The 25,451-nt window shown below is 42.3% G+C and overlaps 1 protein-coding gene and 1 long non-coding RNA gene across 3 annotated transcripts in view; one reads left to right on the top strand and one right to left on the bottom strand.

Moving 5' to 3' along the window:
- The window catches only part of LOC120955230 (neuronal acetylcholine receptor subunit alpha-7-like), an 83,940-nt gene extending 62,874 nt beyond the window's left edge, over positions 1-21,066 (bottom strand). The window contains exons 1-2 of the mRNA XM_040375910.2: positions 20,299-21,066; positions 17,523-18,774 (exon numbers count right to left, since the gene is read on the bottom strand). The gene's annotated coding sequence lies outside the window, so the exon portion shown is untranslated. The remainder of the gene's footprint in view (positions 1-17,522; positions 18,775-20,298) is intronic.
- Positions 1-25,451, top strand: part of LOC125907550 (uncharacterized) — a 275,982-nt gene that overhangs the window by 76,014 nt on the left and 174,517 nt on the right. The gene's annotated exons all lie outside the window — the stretch shown is intronic.

The raw sequence follows: 25,451 nt of genomic DNA on the forward strand, positions 1-25,451 counted from the left end.
GAAAGAAAAGAGGTTGTTTTAAATAGGTTAGGTAATGAGGCTTTTATGGATATAGCTGAAGGTGCGGTAGGGTTAAAACAATTTGTATAATAAAGTATAGCAATTTTAAATAATAAAACGAAATGAATAAAAAAAAATCATAAACAAAACAATGCAAAATTGCAGATCGTTAATTACTCTCCAGAATAGTTCATGGTATTGTAACTGTTGTAGAACCTGTTCCAGTCCCCATTGATTGACTTGACCGACAACGGTTGTTGAGCCAAAAGAAGAAGGAGAATCTGTTCCTACTCCTGTCATTGTGTTTAATGATGTAATCATTCACTTCATTCAGAGATTTACTTTACTACTTTATTGACCAAATAATTTTGAAAACATTATGCCTAAAGCTTTTTTTTATTTGGATTTACATTATCACGGATTCGGTCGTATTATAGATGTCTATAAGTCTTTTTTGTGGAAATTGATTGCTAATGTTCATTCAAAATTATATGCCATAAAACCTTCATGCGAAGATAGTTCTAACTAATCTTGCCTTTTTTGCAACAGTTTGCAGAATATCGTAGGACGGTATAGGTTCGTAAGAAGGTTTAGTTTCATGACTTCTTCTTCTTCTTTTTTTGGCACAACAACCGCTGCCAGCCAAGGCCTGCCAGTACCCACTAGTAAAGTGGGTTTGGCTTTCAGTGACTTATTGTTACCATAGCAGGATAGTCAAGTCCTACGTATGGGGACACGGTCTATTCGAGGCTTGAACCCTGACGGGCGTGTTGTTAAGGCGTTCGAGTTGACGACTGTACCACCAGACCGGCCCAAGTTCCATGACTAAAGGAGTGATTTTGTCTCCTGCGCACATGGTTTCCTACAATTTATTGACTGGTTCCATTTTTTTTTTATTTATTTGTCTTGCAATTTATTCATCGTTATGCATACATATTGGAGCGTTCCTCGGTTTACTAGAATTCTCCTAATGTAAATCAATATACACTCTTTCCCGGGTTACGTGAATAATGCGTCCCGGAGACATTCGCGTAACTCGGATTTTCGCGTAAGTCAAATATCACGTTTTGCAGCCAAAATACTCTTGTTTAACAATGATTTTATTCTGTCATTATTTCTGTCTTTCCAGTTATTTAAAAATTTTCGATAAATTGCAATTTATTTTTCATTTGACAATTGTTGGAGAAAGTTGTTCTGATTAGACATATAAACAGTCAAAAATAAAAATTTGCGTAACTCGAGTGTCACGTAACTCGAGAAAAGACTGAAATTAAGCCTAAAAAGCATGGGTTATGCCCAATAAATCCTGATAAAAGAAACCAAAAAATTGGGAAATCATGTAAAATTAAACTCAAGTGGAGTAAAATTGAGTCAAGTTGAGTTAACCATGACTTAAGGGTAACTAACATATACTAACAAATAATCACTTGTGTATTTGTAATTACTATTAACTAACTAAAAATAAAAGCTACCGCCTTTTGGTGAGGTATTGTGATAACATAAAGAAGGGGAATACGAATAATCCCCTAAGTAGAACAGCATTGCCTCGACGTTATTTCCCTCAAAAAGATAAGTTCTATACCTATTTTAACAACAAAGTTTAATAGTTTTAAGTGTAAAGAGATCCTAGTTTTGAAATAAATCTAAAATTTATCTCAAAACATCCGAAACATATTTCCTTTTATGCAACAATCGGGATTGGATTTAAGATTGCATAAAAAGAATTAAATATCATAGATTTTTCGTCCTCCCCCAGAAAACAGCAGCAGATAGTAAACGGTTACAAATTGTACTTTATAGAACGTGCTCGAAGGCTTCATTAAATAGCATCACCGGTGCAAAAGGCAGCCTGTCCACCAGCTCCTGACGCAACGTACAACACAGCACGGACAAAGTGCTCCACCGAGAGAGGGCAGCTTGACAAGACAAGCTCTGTCTATCCGTTGGAGGACTCTGCAGCAGTCGTAGGCAAGGTAACAACGAATTCTTTCCACTGTCTCGAGGGCAAAATCTAGGGCATGATGTTGAAAAATCGTTCAGCCATTGTTCAACATTCGAAAAGGCATTTTTCCTTCGACCAGCTCCCCCTACTTTTCCTTTTTTTTACCATCGCTTGATGGAACGATTCTTCGTTGGCTGTGTTCCGACATTGTTCGGTAGGAGAGGAAATGAGGAGAAGCTTCCCCTTTGTCGCTCTCTTCAGTTATGATACTGCTCAACCAGCGAAACTGTGGTGGGCATGGGCGTAAGGATACAGGGAATTGGGAGTTTTGGGAAGTTTACAACTTTCACTGTACCGATTGCTTTTCCTACCAGCAGGGTATACACAAAAAAGAAAGAACAGATTTCCTCAGAACAAGCACGACTGCAGCAGAGTGACAGCAGTTTTGGTGAGTAGTTTTATGTTGCTAGCCATACAATCACACACACACATACAATAGAGATTCTAGGATGCCCTCTTCTTTGTAGCTTCTTGCACGAGCCTCTCGACGAACCTCGACAACTATGTGTGGTCTTTGGTCGCAAATGGCCCCATTTTGGAACTCCACTGGCTGTCGCTTGCCCCCTGCATCCGCTCCAATCCGAGAATGGAAGGACATTTTATCATTGCCTTACCCTCGAAAGAATCCACACCAGACAGAAGGGTTTGAGGTTTTTGGGGTTTTTTTTTTTTTTTTGTGCAGTCAAGGAGCACTACCAGACGTTGAGGAGCATAGGGGAGGCCAAAACTGGAAGCAAAACTGTTCAAAAATGGATGATGATGATAATGTTCGTACGGTTCGGTTGCAAGTATCGTGTCAGCTTGCTTCAAGTGTGGCCACCGTATGCTGCACTTGGCCAGGCATGAAAACTGTGTCGAACGTTTGCCACCGAGCGGCCGTCTTCAAAGTAAGACCACTATTTCGGCAAAACACTTTTAGCAGCGACACATCGTACCGGTGGCGTTGCACGAAAACCCGGGTCGGCAAAACAAAGGCAAACTTTGACACTCGGTGAAATTGGCTGGTTATGAGGAAAAACCACAGCTGAGCGGGTAAGGCAGGGAGGTGCAAAATCCGTGTTTGATACCAACTGTTACCATCGATCCGAAAATCCTATAAATAGACGCGGTGGCACAAAAAAGCTTTCTGTCCTTCTCCCCACACCAAAACTTTGCTGGCTGGCTGATGAAAAGTCAGTCGGTTTTGTCGAAAACAATCGCAACCATTATTGGCCATAAATGGACCGCTGACCGGCCAAATGCTCGGCAAACTAGACTTTGCCCTTCGAGTGCCCTTCGTGCTAGTTTGAGGGTACGCTGTGGACGTGATTTTAAAACGAGCCCGGTAGAACTGCGATCGGAAGCTGTGCAATTTTGTAGAGAAATGTCTGCAAGGAGGTATGTTAGCCTCACCTGTCAATGAAATTGTTACTATCGGCAGAACGGCAGCACAACGGACGGTGTTGACGGTAATCGTGATTTTAAAATCATGCTTTATAAGACTCTCGGAAGCTTTAGTTCTTGGAGTGATGGTTTATTTTCTGCAAAAGGCTGTTCATTGGGCTTGATTTCTGGGCATAACTGGTTTCAGTAGTATACATTGTCAGATAGACATAGTTGGAGCTAGGTATAGCTTCTAAATGATAATAAACAGACGCTTATCTTTCAACTGATTTTTTCAGCTTAAAATAGCACAGTAGTGCTTTAATTAAATTAAGAAACACAGTTTTAACCCCATTTCAAATAATTTGAAATGTTCGTAAGGTTATCTCAATATTATTCAAATTGCCACATTATTAAAAAAAGTTAAAAAACCTATCAATCCTTTTATTGAAGCCTTTTATTTTTCCAACCAACGAGCTGAAATTTCAGCCTGTCAGTGGAACAGAATTCATCATCCGGGTTGTATCCATAGGACAGTTACAGTCCGCCATTTTGAATTTCAGCAATTGTGTAGACAAAAAGATTCATATTTTAATGGGATTGATTTCTTTTTTGTTTTTCTTGCTGAAATTAGTTATAGTACTTTCATTTAACTTATAATCGATACAAACAATTTTTAACCTTTCTTGAAAGTCTTTTTAGTAGTGCAGGCTGATCACGGTTATCTAATACATGGTTTCTCTAATACATGGTTTGTCGAACGTACACAAAGCAACCAATGAGAGATCATTCGAGTTTCCATTGCTATTGTTGAAATGTATTTTACGGGATTGAATTGTTTGCTTATGGTGTTGAGTTGACTAGACAAACCCTGTAATACCATAATAAATACTTAAATGTTCAAATATCTTTAAACAAACAGTTCCTACTTAGTAAATCGTTTGTGTTGTTTATCAACAGCAGGTGTATCTTGACATATGCGTTGTGACGAAGTGAGAGAGAGAGAGAGAGAGGGACAGGTACCGCCGCCGAAGCGAAAATGGGATAAAACAGCGAGAGTAGGACAAATTCATCCCAAAGGAGCATAGCGTGCAACGGATTAACCTGCTTAAATTAAGTGGAATGACCAGATTAAAATCAACCTATTTCTACCATCGCGTGCATTTTTTAATACATGAAAGTTTGAATTTCATTATCAAGTTTTCATTTTTTCCACTCCGCGAAAAAAAGAGCTTTGTTGCTGGACGCAACAATTTGTGAAAGAATAAATCTAAATACATTGACTCTAGCAGTTATATTAATCTTAATTAAATCCGTCATGATAAGTATCTAATAATTGTGCTATATGTCTATGCACAACTTAAACAGTTTTATACCAATCTGGAATAGAACCTGTTGTACGAGTTTTAGATGTTTTACCGACCCCAAATGCATATCACATAATTATATTTAATATTTGATTAGGCATCTCAAATGAAGCTGAGCTTATTTAAATTTCTTCATATCTCTAAAGTTCCTCATTGATCAAATCCTTACCGATCTGTATTATCCTTAAGATCTGTGCCCATTTTATAAATGATTTTCTATACGACTAACTAAGCATTATCACTGCTTTACAGTGAATGAATAAACCACCAATAAAAGGCAATGGAAAGAAGCAATCTGGTACGCATTCTTCGCAAGAATAAACTTCATCTACAGCGGAACTTTCACGCAAACCAAAACCGTTCATGCCTCACTGTTGACACAACGCATTACTTAGTCTTGCAGTTTGCGCCCACAAACAAGATGCGCTTAAAAGCGCTTAATTTCAGTCTCTTCAGCGAAGAAACTTTGCTTAGTTTGTGGCTAGAAAGCTGGGCCCGCGTGCCGAACACCATTCGGTTGGTTGGGCCCCACGACCAAAACTTACTTGATTGGCCTGGTTGAAAATGTTTGCCCTTCCATTCGTTCCTTCCTACGTGCTCCGTTGAACTGTGGAATATATTTCCCAGCTTTTAGCTCATTTGGACGAATTTTTATCCGGGCAGCACTTTGCCACTTAGTGCGGAAAAGTGCATCCCGGTCGTGCGCTAAGTAGGGAACATTATTCAATTAAAATGTTAAACCCACCAGAGGGAGAGGAGAGAAAGAGAGGAAGTGATGGCAATGGTGGTGATGAAGAAGGGCCTGAAAGCTTCATGAAAGCTAAGGTTGATGTGCGGGTTTTTGTTCGTCTACTCGTGTATACTTTTTCTACTTGAAATTAAAATGTTTCAAGCTGGCTGCCAGCCCCCCGTACAGTCTGACGACGGAACCTGTCTACGGACAAGGGGAAATAAAAATTCCTCTCGTTCCCCTCATTTCCTCTCATTAGTTTTCACCGTCATCCGGGAAAACTGTATGATAAAAAATTCTCGTACACAGTAGTCCCAACTCAAAGAAGATAGAGAAAAACAGAGACGATAGAAGATACGATGAAATGTGTTGTTTCCTCCCACTGATGGTGTTTTGGAAAAGTTTTCTCTTTCTTTCTTATTTGCTAAAATTAGGGCTCTTCTCAACAAGAACAAGAAAAAATATACACATAAAAGTTCAACATTCTTCAATTCAAAGTGCGAACCAATGAGCGCTAAAAACGAACGGCAACGGCAAAGCAGAGAAAAGAAACGTTGCGAACAAATCAAAGAAAAACGTGCGAGTAAATTATGTATCCAATCGGTATGCAAAAACAGGGAACAACTTTGACTGCCCTTTCCTAGACGTCTCGCCTTTTATGTTTCTCTTGCTCTTTCTTTCACGTTTTATGTATGCTTTGCCTTCTTTTGCATCCTAGTTTAAGGCTAACGGTTGGGATTTTCTTGAACGCTTACCAAACAATTGGAAAACAGAACGCAGCCCTCGCCTAAAGCTAAAAACCCGCAGCCGGAGGGAACGGGAAACTGCGAACAGGACTTCACTTACTGGCGTTGGACTCGGGGATGCTGGGGGCGGGGCAAAACTTTTGAACGACTCAAGAAGACGGCTAAACTGTACCGAAATCTTGAAAAAGGAAAGTGTAGAATGATGAACTGGATGGGTGCGAAGGGGTCGATAAAAAAAGAAGGGAAACGCGTGTGTTGATTGACGCAGTGACGGTACGAGGGAACGAGGGCAAGGAGCAACGACCATCTCCCCGGTGAGTTTGATGGTGATGATGATAATGTTGATGAAGATGGGAACGATGGCAAATTTATGAGTGAATCAGCATTAGGGCGAATTGTGCACATCAGCACTGTACGAACGGTGGTCGGAATTAGACGAATGGTTGTGTGATAATTGAACCCTGCAACCCTGTGCGTGGACAGACGACCGATCAGGGTTTTTTTTTCTGGGCAAAGGTTTTGAACCTCTCTTTGGGTCTTTCATTGGGGTGAGTAGGCAGCAGTTGGAGGCGAACTAGAGGCATAATTCCCTAGATAAATTATCGCTGCAATTAGGAGGTACATCACGCCAAAGTTTACGGATCTCTTGCGTTGAGTATTTGTTTGAGCTAACGTACTTTAGGGTAATTACGAACGGTTTCTTCGTACCTATGTGAAGTGAAGCTGTACATGGCTTATTTCTCGTTTAGGACGTCTGGTGATCGGACCAATACAACTACTTCTCATATCATTTTTGCCACTCTAGTTTGCCAAAAGTTGTAACACACTTACACAATAATAAAGCATTATTTTTGGATGTGCTTTATCAATAAAAACAATCAATTTATATTCTTCAAATACTTTAAATTAAACTTGCTTAAATAACGTGTTGGCGAACAATTGATTCTTGACGGAAATTTACCAATTGATGGAATCACTATACAATTAAAAAGGGGCACGAAAAAGTAAAGAAAAAAGCTCTAGTCTATTATAATCTGGTCTCATGGAATCTTTTCTATTATTTGGCCCTTTTCCCTTTTAAGATCGTAGGCTGAAATTTCAGCATATCAGCTGTTTGCATTGTATAGCAGTTTTCGAGCAGCTGTCCAAGTGGGTATAATATACAGGTGGGATTATCCAAAGGTATATGTATTTAGAACGTCTGAATAAAGATTCACCACCTGATCTCTATAATCTTCTATTGGGCGTAACGTCCTACGCGGACATGCCAGCCTATACAGGCTTTCGAGACTTAATTCATTACGATGGATAGGCAAATCCTTGCTACGAGGGGACGTTCCATTCTGGGCTCGAAACTATGACGGGCATGTAATTGAGTCGTTCAAGTTGACGACCACGGGACCACCCTCCAATCTCTGTAATACACCTTGAAAAAATGAAAACACCACCTTAGTAGCCATTTTTTCGAGTAAGTGCTCGAATCTAATTGTAGCTTTGAGGCTAATATAATCTAAACTGAAAATCGCAACCTAGTTTTGTGTGTGGTTTTGTATGGAGAATTGACAATATTTCAGCCGCCAACTGTCAAACTCCATATGGAAAAGCTGATTAGAATCGGGTAATATCCCATTGTTTTTTTTTAATAGTTTAATTATTACAAAGAATATCTGCCATAACAAAAAAAAAATCAATCATACAATCATTCAAATGAATCGACTGCTTGAAACCCGAAAACCATTTCTAGTAGTACTAATACAGCCTAAAGTGCATACAATGGGACTTGCAAGTGAACTTTGAATGTGCTGCTCAAATCCAAAACCTCTCAAAAGTTCTCTGTTCTTACTTTTTACTGCTTTCAATCAAATATGCAAACCCAAATCGACATCTTCATTTTGCCGATCCGTCAAAAGCAGAAAAGTTCATTTACATTGAGCATACCCCGTAGGTACCTTTTTGTAACGAAGCTCATACTTCATTCCAAAAGCATACTTTCCATTTACTATTTGCAATAGAGCGAGTGTGCAAAGTTTTCCCGAATGAATGTACTAAATCTTAGTCTCACCCACCAACCACGTACTAGACAGCCAGCCAGGGTAGGAGAAAGTACCTTTTTCCAGTCCCAGCTCCCACAAACGAAATGGACCAATATTTCACAGCCTGCAATGAATCTTGCTTTACATTACACTTCCGAAAACAAAGAGGACCCAGCATACACTAGCCCGGGCAACAATTAGTTCGCTCCCCAAAGTTTCCCAGCCGGTGGTATTTGAAGTCGATGCATTATTCTTTCGCTTCCCTTCCCCCTCAGCCCTCCCTCCCTCGTTCGAAACAATTAATTCTTCTCGCTCTGCATGCATGTGTGCCTGCCGAGCTCGGCAGGCAACGTTTCTGCAAATAATAATCAATTATTCCGCTCGTCTGTGAAACGTACCCGCCCGTCGCCGACGATGGCTGCCTGTCTTCAGCGTATCTCTCGTACCGAGCAGAATAAGGGCTCATTTCAAATTCGTCGAAAATGATATACGCTGCTCAAGGTTGGAGCATGGGAAACTTTATCACCATTACGATTTGGCATTTGGGGCTGCTAGGCAACTATCGCAGCAAACGAATGAGAGTGCTCTCCCCATCACAGCCTCATGCACGGCGCGTACGAGATACGTTCACTGCGAGCCATCAACGTGTAACTACTGAACCGTCGTAATGGAAGGATGATGATGATGATGGTGATGGCGACGAAGATATGAATAGCACACGGGAGAGAATAGTTCACTTAAGGGTTGCTTTTCATTCCGTGCGCTTGAAAGTTTCCACACATTCGAGGCTTTGCAAAACGACCGAATGCCGGAGTGGTTGTTTTTGTCGAACAGTGAGGCTCTGTCCAAAGAAAGGGGAACCAGTGCCGCAAAGAGAAAACGTGTCCAAAGTTTACGTACGGCGCTGTTTGAATACTTCAACTACAACTTGCCATTATTCAATTGTACCATTGCGCCATTGGTACAAGGCCCTGCTGAAATGCTTCGGCCGTGTGCAATCAGTTTCATGTCTAACAGAAACCAAGGATGATGACGATGTTGAGGCTGTATTGTATTGAGTTGAGCAAGGGGGGGGGGAGAGAAATTTAACTAACGTAAGCTTTCTGTGATGCGTTATCTGTAACGGAACAGTGCAGAACGATATCGTGCGGTGTTTCGGGATTCGGTTCAACTGAGCCGTACTTATCAAAGGAGAAGTATGCATGAATGGAGAGATAATTTAGCAACACCGAGCCTGGGATTGTCAAACAAATTGTTTAATATTTCTGTGAGATTATAAAATTATGTATAAAATAGTGGAAAAGCATCAAACCAATTCAATTTTTAATGGCGGAGCCATAACGTGCTATCAAGTTGTTACACTGATATTATCCAAATTAGTACGTCTATTTAATTATAAATCATAAATAAAATTAAATCACTTTTTTAATTTGACTTTTTTAGCCATGTAAGTATGGTTTTTAAATGTATTTTTAAATTTATTCGTATTTGATCTCAATTAAACGCTGTTGTTATTGTATGTTGCAGCTTATTTCCTACAGAGGACTTATAATTGTTAATTTCCTACAGAGGACTTATAATTGGATAATTGTTTGAATATTATACAATTTGTTAGAATAAAATCTACGAATTCTTCTTTGATATTACTGACGCACGAAGAGACTATACAGACAGCTAAAAAGCCGTCCTAACCAAAACCCAAGTATACAATAAAAATGGTTTCACATCATTCAGCTATGCCATCAACAAACGATGACATGGACAAGCGTCAGAAAAAAAAACGCAAATGAAAAGGAAAATGTTTTCACGTGCAGCACATGAAACCGGAAAGCGGTACTACATCCCGTACAACATCATCACCTCCAGCGTGATGTACCGAATAGCCCATCCATGCATCGAGTGGAAATGAGAGTGAAACATTTTCCACCTACAGCCAAAGGGACTACAGCAAGCAGCTAGCACAGCAAGGGGAACGGCAACGATTGCAAAGCATCGCGCCAAACAGGCTGCAAACACGACGGCATATGCGTGAAGAAAGAAGTATGCTTTTGTTTGTAACATTTCTGCTACAGTTGTGACACGTTTCTGAGCTGGGAGCGAACGGAAACTGGCCTGGAAAAACGTTCGCACCAAACCGGCAAACGAACGGCTCATTTGTCAGCACATGACATTCCGCGAGCCTGGTAGGACTCCCCCGAGGGGTGGGGGAGGAAGGGGCGGACAAATATTTGGAAAAAAGAGAACGCGTAAAAACTCACCGACAAGTGTTACCGAAAATAGATACATCGTTACAACGGTAGAGCGTTTTTGATTGGCACCAAAGGGCATTCAAAAATAATGAAGGAAGCATCAGCAAGACAGTTTAATGCTTTAATGCTTAAATTTGTAATGTGTGCTATTTTTTTATTGTACTTAGATGTGTGTTATAGTATTTATCAAATGTATTTTTTAAAATATAAAATAAAATACCAAAGAAATCATTGAAGCCACGCGAAAGTGCGTTAGGTATAGAAATAATTCAGGCAAATTCATTTCCTCATTATATTGCTACTATTTATCGCCGAGTGCAAAAAGGAAGCTGTTTAAGTTTTCATTCCCTAATGCCAATTAGCACTCGTCAATTACTTGGAAAATAATTTCTCTCTCTCTCTCTCTCCGTCTCTCCCTCTCTATCCCTCCCTATATCGCTATCCACCCGCAAGCAGATAATGTGCAGTGTGCAATGATCCGGTCGTGCAGCATACCGGCTCGTTGTGCCAGAGTGCATCATTTATTCATAGACAAATAGAGACTTAACACCTTCGGCATATGCACCGGCCGATGAAAATAGGCATGAAAAATTAAACCAACCACCGACCACAAATGGTCCAGATTTGCACCGGAAAGCAATGAGACCGTTCCAAACCGTTCGATGCACTTTCCTTCTGCATCATCTATTAATGAAGTGCAGCACACGGAAGGTTGGTACATTATCTCAAACCACAGGACCGGTGCAAAATGCAATCCTCCCCTCATGTGTCTGGGTAAGGGGCGCAGCATAAGCATTTGTGGAAAGCATTTGTTCATGCAAACATATACTGCTTTGTGAAGATGGTCCCACAACTTGATTGTGGTTGAAAGCGATTTGGGTTGTGTTCTTTTAGCCCAGCTCAAGCCACCGTCAGCCACCTAGGGACCTAGCCACTGAGATGCGAGCAGAATCTATTACCCAGAACCTACAAAACATTCCTAATTGATTTGTATCAATTTTTAATTCCCCCCTGCTCCGGCCCGACCAGCCAGCGGTTTGCAGGGTAAAACCACCGCGCGCTGGTTTACGTTCGGTGCAGCGTGATTAATTATGCACCAGCAATACCGAATGCCGCCAGCAGCAGTGCATCCGTACGCAAAGTGTTGAACACCAACCAAAAAAAAGGCTCTTCGTAATTATTATTGCAACTGCAGCAGCAAAACATTAGCCAAAGCGTCAGCGCCAGCTTGCCGAACATGGCACATGGTTTCATGAGGCTTGAGGTTGTTGTTTGTGTTTTTTGTTATGTTGTTTTTTTGGGGGAGGTTGGCTTGCTCAACAAAATTTCAAATGTTTTTTGCACGGGTTTTTGCACAAAAACTTGGGCGTGGCATAAATGGTCAAAAGTTAACACGCTCCCTCGGGCAGCTGTGGATGCATCACACTTTGATCAATCATTTATGAGCCAGTGTTGCATTGATACCAATCGATCGAGTTTGCAAACCAATGCATATTAGTGAGGGTGAGATAGGAAGAGAGAGAGAGAGAGAGAGAGAAAGAGAGAGAGAGATAAAGAGAGAAAGAGATATAATAAAAAGGATTATTTGACTAGCGAAACACTATCGCAAGCGCTCTAAAGCTGTCTAAAATTAAGGTTCATAATGTATTCATGATTGACGAAATATTAATATGCATCTGGTATTGGTGCACAATTATTAAAAACACACATAGTATAGGTCTAATCCTAACGCTATATGGTAATATTTCTTGTATAAATAATGCACTCTTGGCCATTAGGTATTAGACGATCTACTAAGCGCCTAAGTGTATGTTTTTGATTTATTTAATTTATTATGAAAAGCTTTCGTAAAGGAAAGACAAACTTTCCAAGCTTTATTATAGATGAAACATTGTTACTTACTGTGTTATTTACAGATAATAAAATGTTGTTTTGTCATTTTTATCCATGATTTTTAAAAGAAGAAAAGGTACATAATAAACTAGAAGCAATAACCGTGCATACATTTAGGCGTCACAGCATAAGAAGTATTGATTATCGAACGAATGACACATACCGCAACGCAATGTGATTTAATACTAATTCACAGTTCGGCTAGCATTCAACTCTTGTAATGCAAACTGCATCTTTTCTTCTGTCTAAAAAATCACTTCCAATAACCTGAAAAAAACCTTCCTCCTCTGTTACCCTTCCAGCGCGCATTGTTGCTTCCAGGAAACTCCAATCTCACGGCATGATTCCGTGAAATTTGTCAGCCCCGAGCAACAAGAAGCCGCCCGTTCGTCTGCCAAGGACGCCGCCAAAGCCTCCGAAGATGATCTGATCTAAGCCCCTTTTCCCTGGCGGCGCGTGGGACCGTCAGTGCCCTTCAACACGCTTCCTGTTTCCGGCTACCGGGTACGGGTAGGGCGAAAGAATTTGCATACTCATGCAAATAGCAGCAGCAGTAGCAGCGGCAGTTAGGCAGACAGACAAAACGGGAAAGTAAACTCACGCAGCAGAACGAGAAAAAAAAAACGGATGATAATAAAACGGCACCCGTCACGTGACACGGGGTACACGGGCGCGCTTTGCAGAATGCGGAAACGCGCAACAGTGACCCACCCACCCTGGAGACCCTTCCAAGCCCTACCCGAAGCTCGTGAAGCTAACCATCAACTGGTAATGTACGTAATGGAAACTTGACAGCAAGAAAAAGCCGCTCCGAGCACGTACCACGGACGGGCGACAACCCGAAAACCCGGTGCGCTCTTCTGGCTGACAAAATTATACACGAATGACTGGACGTGTTCGGGATGCAAAGTGACGCGCAACAATATGCATTCCGAAGAGGTAGGTGATCGACACGATGCTGGGATGGTTTTTGTTGTTGCTGCTATTGGTTGGTTTACTGAAACCAGACTGTTTTCATAAATCCTGTCGGTCGTGGTGAGTCCCACGGGAGTGATATATATTGTGTTTGTATATTTTTTACCCGCCAGTACTAGAGAACGACCGGTAAACCACAGAACCATTTCTGTGATTCATAACTAACCTAGTTGACCGATTCTGTATTGGGTGGCACTGATTGAGTAAGCGGTATTTATGAGGGAAATAAATTGTACCGGGCTCGTCCACTAATTAATCGGTTCCTGATTCGCTCCGAACGGGGAGCTGTGCGTTATTGAATTTGTGTGACCTAACAAGTATTAGTGAAGCAGCACAGAGGGTGGGCAGAGGCTGTGTTGGTAGTATAACCATCATCACCATCATCATCCTCATCTTGGGAATTGAGTTACGGATGTTATTGAGCAGAGCTTTCGCGAGTTTATGCTTCCAGTTCTCAACTTGTATTAGGTTGGAATAGTAAATCTTCAAATAACAAAAAAGATAACCCTTTTAATTTAATTTTGATAAAAAGTACACCTTGAACTAACAGTAACTAAAGGAAATTAGCCCCAGATTGTTGGTTGGTTGTTTTCATTTCATTTCATTTCATTTCATTTATTTAATCCAATATCCGCCATCAAGGCTAAATAAAACAGACTTAAAACTAATTAAATACTAACAAATAAACAAAATCATTCATGAAAAACTTAGCCTATCTAAACTAGTCTTGACCTAGCAAAACATAAAAGAAAAAAAAACACAGGTAGAGCGTAGAGACTATCATAAACTTAATGAAAAAAGAGAGTAAATGAAAACTAAAAAGCAGAATTAAAGAGAATTAGAAGTACGAAGAAAATACGGTTACGGAAAGAGTTAAGAGAGCAGTCATGTTGGTGTCACTACAGGGTTTCCCACGATTTTTTGGTCAGTTTCAATGATTTTTTGATCGTATCCCATAGATTTTTGGTTTGTTCCCATAATTTATTGGTATTTTCCGATTGGATATCAATACAATTGGACCAAAAAATTGTGGGAAAAAGCCAAAAAATCGTAGGAACGCAACAAAAAAATATGGGAACCCACCAAAAATTGATGGGAACAAAGCAAATAAATCGGGGGAAACCCTGTAAGGCCGGTCACGCAGAACAGTCGTCAAATCACACGACTTAATACCATGCCCGTCGTGAGTGCAAGCCCCATATGGACCGTGCCGCCATAGGAAGGACTGACTATCCTGCTATGGGGGATTAATAAGTCACTGAAAGCCAAGGACAGGCAGGCCTTGACCGACAACGGTTGTTGAGCCAAAAGAAGAAGTTAAAATGAAACAACACTTACAAATCCAAATAATTAAAAACGTTTACAACACACGCAAACTTTTTACGCATGCAAATTAATAAAAATTATTTTTTATAACAACTTTCGAAACTTCTAGGCCACGTAGAAATCCGTAGGATACTGCAGGCACAACATATGCCTTGTTGTTTACTAAAAAGCAGCATATTAAACTGCCTTAATGATAGATCATTAGTCAACGTTAATACGAAATCATTTCCATGTATTACTACTAAATCGTTATATTCAGTACGTCTTTCTAAATGGACGTGAATTAATGATATACAATCGTTGTAGTGAGGTAAAATCACTACACGTTCAGAAAAGTAACCATAGAATTTGGATGAAAATAGCTTCATTTGCTCAAAGCGCTTTAATGTTTCGTTTCACAAGCTTACCACGCGTTTTAACGTTAATGACGTTTAATTTTTAAACGTTTAATAGTAAAGTATTTATTTCATTATAAAGTATAAGTTGGAGCTATATATTTCACTTTTCTGGCACATTAGGTTCAGGCAATTGCGCAAAGCTTGACTAATATTATCATGATAATGGGGATGACATTGGGTAAACGTGCTTTGTGGTCCATTACATCTTATATTCATAAGCAAAGATGATGAATGATTAATCACTTGCTTTAAATTAAAAATATACATTTATATAAGCCGATATTATACTGCGACAAAGTGTGTCTTAGAATACTGTTAGCACTTTATTAGTTCTATAAATTTCCAAAATGTGCTAAAGAGTGAAAAACAGAGCAACAAGATGGCATTGTGGAGTGAAATAAATCAAAACGTCCTCCTCACTGTCAAACTGCACAACGCCTCCTTGAGGCAGGATAACGACGACTGCAGGTGAAGGAAAGGCGGCATCTCACTCACAGATTTCGGGCATTTCCCTCGCGAGAGTGCCGTGGAGCTCATTTACCGCCTACACAAGCCCCAAAAACGAAGCCGAAGCAAATCCCGACCACAGCAAATGAAAAGCTGTTAGCTAACAGGCACACACACACACACACACAATACTCGCAAAATAACACTCACAAAATCTGCTAATGATGTAAGACTGAATAGTCAAAATAAGTAAACGTAAAAAAACACACACATTCAGGTGAAAAAAAACTAGTATCTTGAAAGGGAATGGGAACGTCTGTGGCAGGTTAACTGGGGAGTGTTGGGTGACAGGTTTAAAGAACGCACTTTTGAAGGACAAATTTTCACTTGTTTCATTGTTCTCACATGGTGCGATGGTGGTGATTGAGGCAGCACGAACCGACGATCGGGACGGCCAACGATGGGGCAAAAAAAAGGGGGGCGAAAGTGGATAGGGAAAGCACAAAGCCAGCTCACCATCACTACCACAGAGAGCGGATAATCGTTCGGCAAGCGTTCTTTTCCCAGCGCTCCGTCGCCCTAGCACACGGTCTGACGGCGGGGCCTGGAGTTTTCAACCAGGATCGGAATGATCGGAAAAAAGAAACTCACACAGCTTCGGCCTCAGGTCCCTACAGAATTACGTTGGTGTTGAGGTAGTACAACACAGAAACGGCAACACATCGTTCGGCAACTCGATTGCCCAGCACTGTATGTGTGCGAGGTTTGAGTGTGTTGAACGCGCAAAGGGAAAAATGGGGGGAAAAATTCAACACGCATACACATGCATCAACGGAGCGAAATAGGGACCGTTCATTTCGGTCGAGGTGTTCATGAGGGACGAAGCGTTCATTAGCGATTCATGAGACAGACATTTCATTATTTTCTATCAACCGCAATCTGCTAGAAACTCTCAAACTTCTCTTATTGAGGCCGATAAGTGTTAGGATACGAATTAAGAAATGAATAAAACTTAAATATTGTAACATTAACATCTTGTATCGAAGGTTTGTTATCAATGATTAACTATTTTGACAGATAATAACATTAAGTGACAGCAACGAGAAAAGCGCGTAGTAGTGGAATCCAATAATGTTAGTCTTCTAATTAGATGCAGATAAGTAAAGTACAAAACAATGTCAACCTTTTTATATTTTCCAATTACCTTTAATATTGAATCTATCTTTCTAACTGGAATTTGAATCTTCTAAATCTTTCTAATATTTAATATTTGAGAAATTCTTGAGAAATTCCTTCATTTTATTACATCTTCAAACATAGCGCACACAAAGTCTCCTAACTCCTTCCAGCAACCAGTACACGGCAGACAACCATAATCAGTGGGTAATGGTGTTAGTAGAGCATTCAGCATTGGCCAGAATCGTACGTGCTTTCCTCGTTGCGCTTGTATGTGTGTGTGGGTGTATTTGTGGGGGTGGCCGTGATTTCAAAACGCTGTTCTTTTGTTCTACATCCCAGCAAAGGAGACACATTGGCAAGGGCATCGAGCAACAGACAGAAGCAAGAGAAGAAGAAAAAATGGTAAGAAACCGAATGCGAATGCTCCTATGCGAACGACTCCGTGCGAACGGTCGTTGTACTAAATGATAAGAGTAAGGGTAAGGAAAATTACGTGAAATAATGAAAACCTTTCAAATTGAATCTACAAGCGGTTGAAATTTTAATATAAATAACTTTAAAAGTGAGGAAAGTAATTGGAAACCCTTGCTGGAAATAACTTAATGATAAAAATGTCGAATATCCTTTCAAATAGCTTCTCATATATGATTGTTGTAGAGGAAACTACACTTATAATATGTTTGTTATAAGCCCCAAACCATCATTATTTTAACAAACAAATATCAATAACATTCATTGAGTGATATTTTCATTATAAACCAGGAGTGCTTGGCTCAACTGTTTCTTCTACCAAAAACACATCATCTCATTATTACCTTTTGCAGCAAATGTTGCTTACCGCCACACTTCCCAGCCATTGGTGACCATTCGGAAGGTTAGCGCTGCCCTGTCCCAGCTGGGCGAGCAGTGTGGTTGGTGGCACTATCACGGCTCACGCCGATTCGCACGATTCCCAGCAGCTCCGGTCTCACTGTATCCTCTCGCACAGGCTCACTCGCACTACGCACGCACCCGTTCACGGCTCACTCGCTCAATGCCACACTCACTACCAAACTCAGCCCCAAACTCACTCACTCACATTCACCCAGCAGGTGAGCAGCAGTCGCCCTCTTTTATGCTTCACCTCGTGCCCTCACGCAAACTGCTTACGGCGTCCGGTGGCGCGCTGCTCAACAAAGTGGCCACATTTGCACACTCAAACGCACAAATACACGCGCCCACACACACACACTCACTCGCGATGACACGATCAAACTCACAGGCTGGGGCTACCTGTTTCCTTCAGCACAAAGCAGTCGTTCGCTAGGCTCACCACGGTCACTCGAATCATCTCGATCGCTGGCCCTTCACACGCAATCACGTTGCCAGCCGCGCGTGGATGCTGCACTTTTTACGCCAGCCCAAGCAGCGGAGGGGAAGAATTTTCGCGAAGGTGCGCGGCTACACACATCTTCCCAAGGATGTTTCGGCGGTCTCACTCAGCCCGCTCTCGCACACTCACTGCAGGTCACTCCGGTCGGCGGATGCTGCTGGTTTCGTAATTTCCAACCGTCCTTCATGCTTGCTACGTTCGAAGGAATCGGATCCGTATCCGGTCGGTCGAAACGTGCAAACGGGGGCTTCCCGCGGACTGTACTTGTTAGTGGGTTTCAATAATTTTCCCCCTGCTGCTGCTGCTGCTTGTTTGCCCTTTTTGGTCGAGCACTTTTTTGTTGGGGCAGATTTTCTTTCTTTTTCCCGTGGCTTTCTGTTGGCCCCTTTTTTGGCGTTTGTTGCAAAACCACCCGCGGGAGCACACTTGTTGGTAAGGGCTACTAATTTTATTACACTCACACTCTCACCGCTCTCACGCGACCGTAGCCTTTTTGCCTGTCGGTTTCGCTCGCCACACGCACACACACACGCACACTTTTTTTCTACTCATACACGTTCGCTCTCACTCACTTTTTACTTTTTTTTTTTGTTGTTTTCGCTCACACCCACTTAAATCACTCGCACTAGCATTCTCACCATGGTGCGTGGGTGTGAGGAGGTGGATCGGCGGTGAGCAATTCCACAAATGCTGTACTAGGGGAGGCAGAGAAAAGCAAATGAAAGAAGGGGAAAAAACACACACATACACATCACTAAACCGTTTAGATTACATTGCCAGTAATGAAATATCTATAAATTCCCCCCAAAAAAATAGTGTGAACAGTACGACTTGCCCTTGTAACGTTTGAGTGAACACTTTTCAAACGTTTGCTATAATTGTTACTAATTGAGACCATTTTCTGCTACAAAGAGCAAGTTTATTTCACAATAACCGAGCAAGTACGCAGCCACTCTCTATCGGTGACCTACCAGGCGTCTCCATCGGTGTCGAACAACACCGCTCTGGCACACTGGTTGCTTCAATACGTTCGCAAAAAATGCCCTTGGAGTGTGAGTATCAATTTGCTAACACCATTATGCGTACAAGCAATCCTTCTCATCGATTTTAATACATTATGCACATACTTTTCGGCGTAGTTTTTTCTCAAACGGAGGTATGAAGTATTGTAGAAAAATCACATATTTCAATGAAAAATGTATCCTCATCGAATGCGAAACCCTACACTGTTGCCCGTTTGCACCGTTGGCTCTGCCACACACTGTACGCTTTGTCTGAGCTGTTTCTCATCCCCATCATTCTCTTCTCCTTTCCTTTCCCTGTGCAAGCGAGAAAAAAACCCCTCTTCAACACCTGTGCGTACTACTGTACGTTCCCGAGATACACACACACTCACACACACACATGTACGTTCATTTTTCACGGTCCTTTCTTCCAGGAGGACACCCCGGGGAAAAGCACTTCGCACTCACACGCACTCCGTTTGCCCTCCCACACGCTGCCACGCTGCGAGAGAGCTCGGCAGCATCGCCATCTCAATTCAATGGCCCCGTCCAAACAGTCCGGGCAACCGGGACCCTGTGGAAGCAGGTTGCCCATTCATAGTTCTTTCTTCTTTTTTTCTTTCTCCCTCTCTCTCTCTCACACACACAAGCACACACGCACACTAGGTCGCTTTCACTCACACACGCGCACGCATGCACGCACGCACGCAGTTCAGGCAGCTCGTTTGCGGGTCGCCTTGCTGCGGACGAGCTGTGGCTATGGCACAAGTGAGCGCTTCAGCGCTTTTCTTTTCTTTCTTCGGTACCCGACACCCGAGCAAAGGCTGAGCACCGGTCCAATTTGCCTCGAAATGGTTTAACCCAAAGCTGCGGTCGTTTGCTTGTGCAACGCACTCCTAACGCACTGTTTTGTGGGGAGGTGAAAATGTATGCTTTTCTTTTCTTTCTTTTGTATTACCCTCGTTTGAGCACGAGCCTAAGAACTGCGCGTGTGTGTATATGTGTGTGTGTGTGGGACGTTTTTTTCCTTTTCACTTTGCCACATTTTCCAGTACACTCCCATTCCTTTTGTTTCCCAGTAGCTGCCACTGGCACTGGAAGTTTTCCCTCGCGTTTGTTCAACGGTTCACAGCAACACACGCACAGTCACGCACATCCACGCACACACACACACACACACACGGACACACACACACATTTAACACACAGGCTCACTTGATTCGCCGATACGCCGATTTCGACCGTGAAAAATGGTTAAAGCAAAAGTATACCCTCACTGCACACATATATGTATATGTATATATATAGATATATTTAAAGCATTAAGTAACAAATCTATACAAAAAACAACAGCACGACTCTAAACCGGAACACCAACTGGGACGGTAGCTCCCGGAGTGATGCTGCCAGCACTGGGTTAGCCCTGGTTTTTCGTGACCGAAGTCCGTACAGCCCGACCAGGGCCGATCGGGTGTCGGGAAGCGCGATTGTCGGGCTCCCGTAGTGCGAGGGACTCTCCCGGCCCGAACAGCGACGCTCCACACACACACACACACACACACACACACACACACAATACGAAGATGCTCGCTCACACACTGTCTCTCTCTCTCTCTTTATCTCTTCTAGCTGGACGGTGGTGTGGCTTCCGTGGCCATTTCGGAAGTCGGGCATTAGGTCGCACCCGATCACGGGACACGGACCACGCCAGACGACAAGGACGCGCTCCCATCGCGCTGCTAAACCCGCACCAAAGCCTCCCTCCCCTTTCCTTGCCCACACCCTCGGGCTCGGGCTGTCAGACAAGCGTTCGGCAGGGCTTTTAGTACACGCGCTCCTGGGGACGGGTGGGTTTTTAGTACTGAGCAACACAGCCCTTATCGGCCGTTCCAATGGTTCCACCTTTTCGCACGACCACGCTGTCGCTGTCCGGTGCGTCCCGCTCTGCGAGCTCGATTGCACCTGCGCCACGGCCCGGATGTACGAGCGTGTGACCGGACCCGAACACGGCGCCCGACAGAGCTTCGGCGCGAGCCAGAGAGCGGAGAGAGAGAGAGAGAAAAACGGCACGTCCGACGGTGCCCTAAACTCCATACACCGGATGCGCGCGTGCTGAACGTCACAAAGGCAGCTCGGTTGGGGATGGTCATTGTGTCGCGGTGTGCGTTACAGCCTCCATCAGATTGGTGTAAGTGTGTGTGCGTGTGTGCGTGTCTTCATAAAGCAGCTTAGTGTGCTTGTTGCTCGATGGCTCGTTCTCAACAAGTTTCCGAATTCGATTCATAAAACGGATTCATCACCTTTCGCGGGAGCGTCAGCAATCCAGAGAGAGAACGAGAGCCTTTTCTAGAATGTGAGTGACCAAAAAGGAGCACACTGGGTGGCGTGAGTGCCGTGCAGCGCGGTTAGGCGCGGATGCCTGAATGAATGAGGTTTTGCCAGCTGAACGGCACAACACAAGGGAGAAAAATTAACTCGCCACACACACACACACGCACAATGCTGCTGCTTTAACGCAATTCCATTCCATTTATTGTACATTGTACAGCAATTTATCATTAAACCGAGTCCTGGCGAAACCCACGGGCAGGAAAAAAAGCAGCAGCAGCCACCATACACAAACGCACAGCCCATTCAATTAAACACTCAGCGTGAACCGCACTGCCAATCGTTCCAGCATTCAGGGCCCCGGTTCACGTGACCCAATGTTTTCCTGCCTTATCCCATTTCCATTGTTTTTCGAATTTGGTGGGCAAAAAAAGTGTTGCGGTGTTCGCATGCTACACCAAGCCGAAAAAAAGGCACCGAAAAGAAAACACAACACAAATACCGGACGCGCGCGGTACAATGATGGGTAATGTAAGGTAAATTACACCATTAGAGTGCGCACCGCCCCCCTTGAGACGCAGCGCTCCCTTGTGTCGTTGTCGGAAAAGGGGAACCCTTTTCGGGGCTGCAAGCGCCCCCGGAGACAAGTATTGGCATTTCGTTCTGACACCAGCCGCCACGACAGTGAAGTAACAAAATTAGAAATTCAAATTTCGTTTTTGCTTCCCGTGGTTTCTACAGCTTTCCGCTTCTGCTCTTCTCCTTCGCAGTTTCGCGGCTGTAGTAGGGGCGGTGCCGTTGGAAGGAGGGATGCTTGTTGAGCTAAGGGCCTGCACAAATTTCAAGCACATTCGAATTCTTTCAGACTAGTCCGGGGGATGGGGACCAGCTCAAACCGAACTGATGTGCTGGTATGCGGAAGTCGTTTCGATTTGGTGCCTTTTTTTCCTCTTCAAGTTTTTGTGTGTTAATGCTTACTGCCATAAAGAAGGGAGTTTAAAGAACGCTAGCAGAGGCGCACCCGCTGTCGAATATTGTCTAATTTTACTTAAATTTTAGTGCTGCCAGACAACCCACTCTGCGGGCGAGTGTGTCTGTGAGGAATTGTGATGATCATTTCTATCATTTCTGTGTTAATAGGACTTTATTGGATTGGCTAGCTGGGGTGCATCAACCAGTGTTGTAGTGTGAGCTTTCCATTTAACTACCACACACACACACCAGCAGATTGAGAGAATTTATGATTGAGTCAGGGGCTTTTAAAATGCGATGGGCACATTGTGTTGTAATTATTATTGAGCCACTGGTTGAATTCAATATCTTCTTGAATTAACAAGATTTATTATAAATTGAATCCTTGAATCTGGTTGTCTTTTGGTGGATTTATTCCATTAAAATAACATTAAGGGTGTTTTTCTTAAACGGAAATATGAAGTTTGCTGTGCTGGTAGTCAATAAAATTTAGAATTTATTAACAAAGTGCCTTTTTCATACACACATATACTGTTCAGAGTATGGTAGGTTTGGTCCTTTCCATACACGGAATAAGCGTTTTTCGAGCAAAGTGCCGTAGGACATGACGACTGTTCCATAGGACCAACTGTTAAATATTGTTAGTGCCAATTCATTAGCCAATTGCTCAAAATCACCCGTGGATTGAGTGTAAGATTCTATAACCAATGTCCCTTTTCTTTGCTGAACTCTGAAACACCCTAACGTCTCTCAATAAAAAGATAACATTATTTAGATAGCTTATTAAGATTTAAATAATAATTCACTGCTCGCGCATTGTAAAATCTATTTATTGTCGCCTAATTTAATCATTTGATGTTGCAAATTTTGATGGATTCATCGCAAGAGCACAATGGAAGATATGAAATATAGGTACAGCATAAGCCTAGGAGTCGTTTAGAAAAAATCTGTGATCAATCATACAAACCAAAGGGTGAAGATAGGAGTGTTTTATCAGACAGGAAATCATACAGGCAAGTTTATAAGAATTGTAGTGACTAGCGCCTCCTAGCGCCAAACGCAATCAGCACCCCTTGCCAAACTCACCGAGCGAACCCTGTAATAGGCGTTTTTAGCGATAGGTTATATAGTAACAGTAGTAGTGTTATTATTATTATTATTATTCTTCTTCTTTGGCTCAACAACCCATGTCGGTCAAGGCCTGCCTGTACCCACTTGTGGGCTTTGGCTTTCAGTGACTAATTGATTCCCCCCCATAGCAGGATAGTCAGTCCTACGTATGGCGGCGCGGTCTATTTGGGGATTGAACCCATGACGGGCATGTTGTTAAGTTGTACGAGTTGACGACTGTACTACGAGACCGGCATTATTATTATTATTATTATTATTATTATTATTATTATTATTATTATTATTATTATTATTTATTGTTTAATCTTCAACGGGCCGTATGGCCTAATTAACAGTATATTAAAAAAAAACATGGCATCAACAAAATTTGTATCGCAATTCACTGCGGCCACGGCAGAAGCCGGAGACGTTCCTTGAAGCACTGAGTTGAGATGTCGAAGTCGAAGCAATCGGAAACAGTCTTGAAAACAGCCGACATGCGGAAACATAGGGTCAGAGTGTTAGATAGTTGCGAGGTTGAAAAGGATCGGTTGCGCCGATCCTTGTTCACTTTCACGAGACCCACACGAGGAGCACGACACGCGGCAGAAATATCTATATATATAAAAATCTCGTGTCACGGTGTTTGTTGCGAGCAACCTCCGAAACGGCTGGATCATTTTCAACGAAACTTTGCACACACCTTATGGTGATATGAGAATAGGTTTTTAGACTTAAAAACTTGGTGTGAGGTGCCTGGCGGTTTACACTCGATGATCGGATCCTGATGGGGATACGGGCACGATATAACTATCCCAAGTAACAAATCAATAATGAAATATTTTATTTTTTTATTTTTTTTTTTTTGAATAACTAAGTTTGTCGGGCCAGCTAGTAAAATATAATGTTGTAAAACCCAAAGTACGTCAAACGAGTGACAATAGAATAAAGCAAATTCAAGAAATATAATCACGTAGTGCTAGGAGTACGAACTATTTACTAATGCAGAATTATAAGCATAATTTTCATATAGGGCACGTATGTGTTCATGATAGGTTCCAGGACCGGTATGGGATCATGATCAGCTCCAGGGCAGGTGTGGGTTTATGATAGATTCCAGGACCGGTGTGGGCTCATAATCGGCTCCAGGACTAGTATTGGTTCATGGCAGGTTTCAGGACCGTCATGGATTTAATATCAGCTTCAGGACCGGCATTTGGTTATGTGCAGATTTGAACCAGGATATTTAAATATTGGGTGAAGTATTGGTGTCAGGATCAGTATAGTTTTAGTTTCGGTTTTTACGGGGATCGTAAAAATTTAATTGCACAGCCCTGTAACCTGACGAAATTAACTAGCTACTAGAAACTCAACCAAGGTTCAATTCATGCGCTTTTACATTGATTTCCCGATTCATGATATGTACTTATAAGCAATATTTTTTTAAATATGTTTTCGAGCTCGTCTGCATTTATATCATAATTTTGTATTTTTATGACAGGTTATGAGATATTTTATTAGAAATGCTCATTGCTAGCATACACACCATCAAGCGTCCAAATACAACAATTCAATAAATGATCATCAACACCTCTTTGTTCATAAACATCAAGCTGTTTCCTTTATTTACAAAATGCTTAATCGATTTAAGTTCACGTTTGAATTATGCTTTGGATTCCATAAAGCGAACCACGTGCTTCATATTTCGGCCTGTAATTCCTTCAACCTTTCCCATGCCCATCAACACGATATCCTCCAATCTTCACTATCGAATTTCACAGCAAAGCAGCAAACGGAACGAACAGAAAAATAAGCTGCTCCAATTCCGCGTGGGCCCATACACCGAACAACAGCTTCTTCGGTGCCAGGAGCAGCCATACAGCCCTCTCCCAGCCGCGCACGAACACGTGAGACCGCCCACCGTTTAAACAAACCGGAACCGCAACCCACGCCCGCGT

Source organism: Anopheles coluzzii, chromosome 3 (assembly GCF_943734685.1).
Source record: "Anopheles coluzzii chromosome 3, AcolN3, whole genome shotgun sequence".
Classification (NCBI taxonomy): domain Eukaryota; kingdom Metazoa; phylum Arthropoda; class Insecta; order Diptera; family Culicidae; genus Anopheles; species Anopheles coluzzii.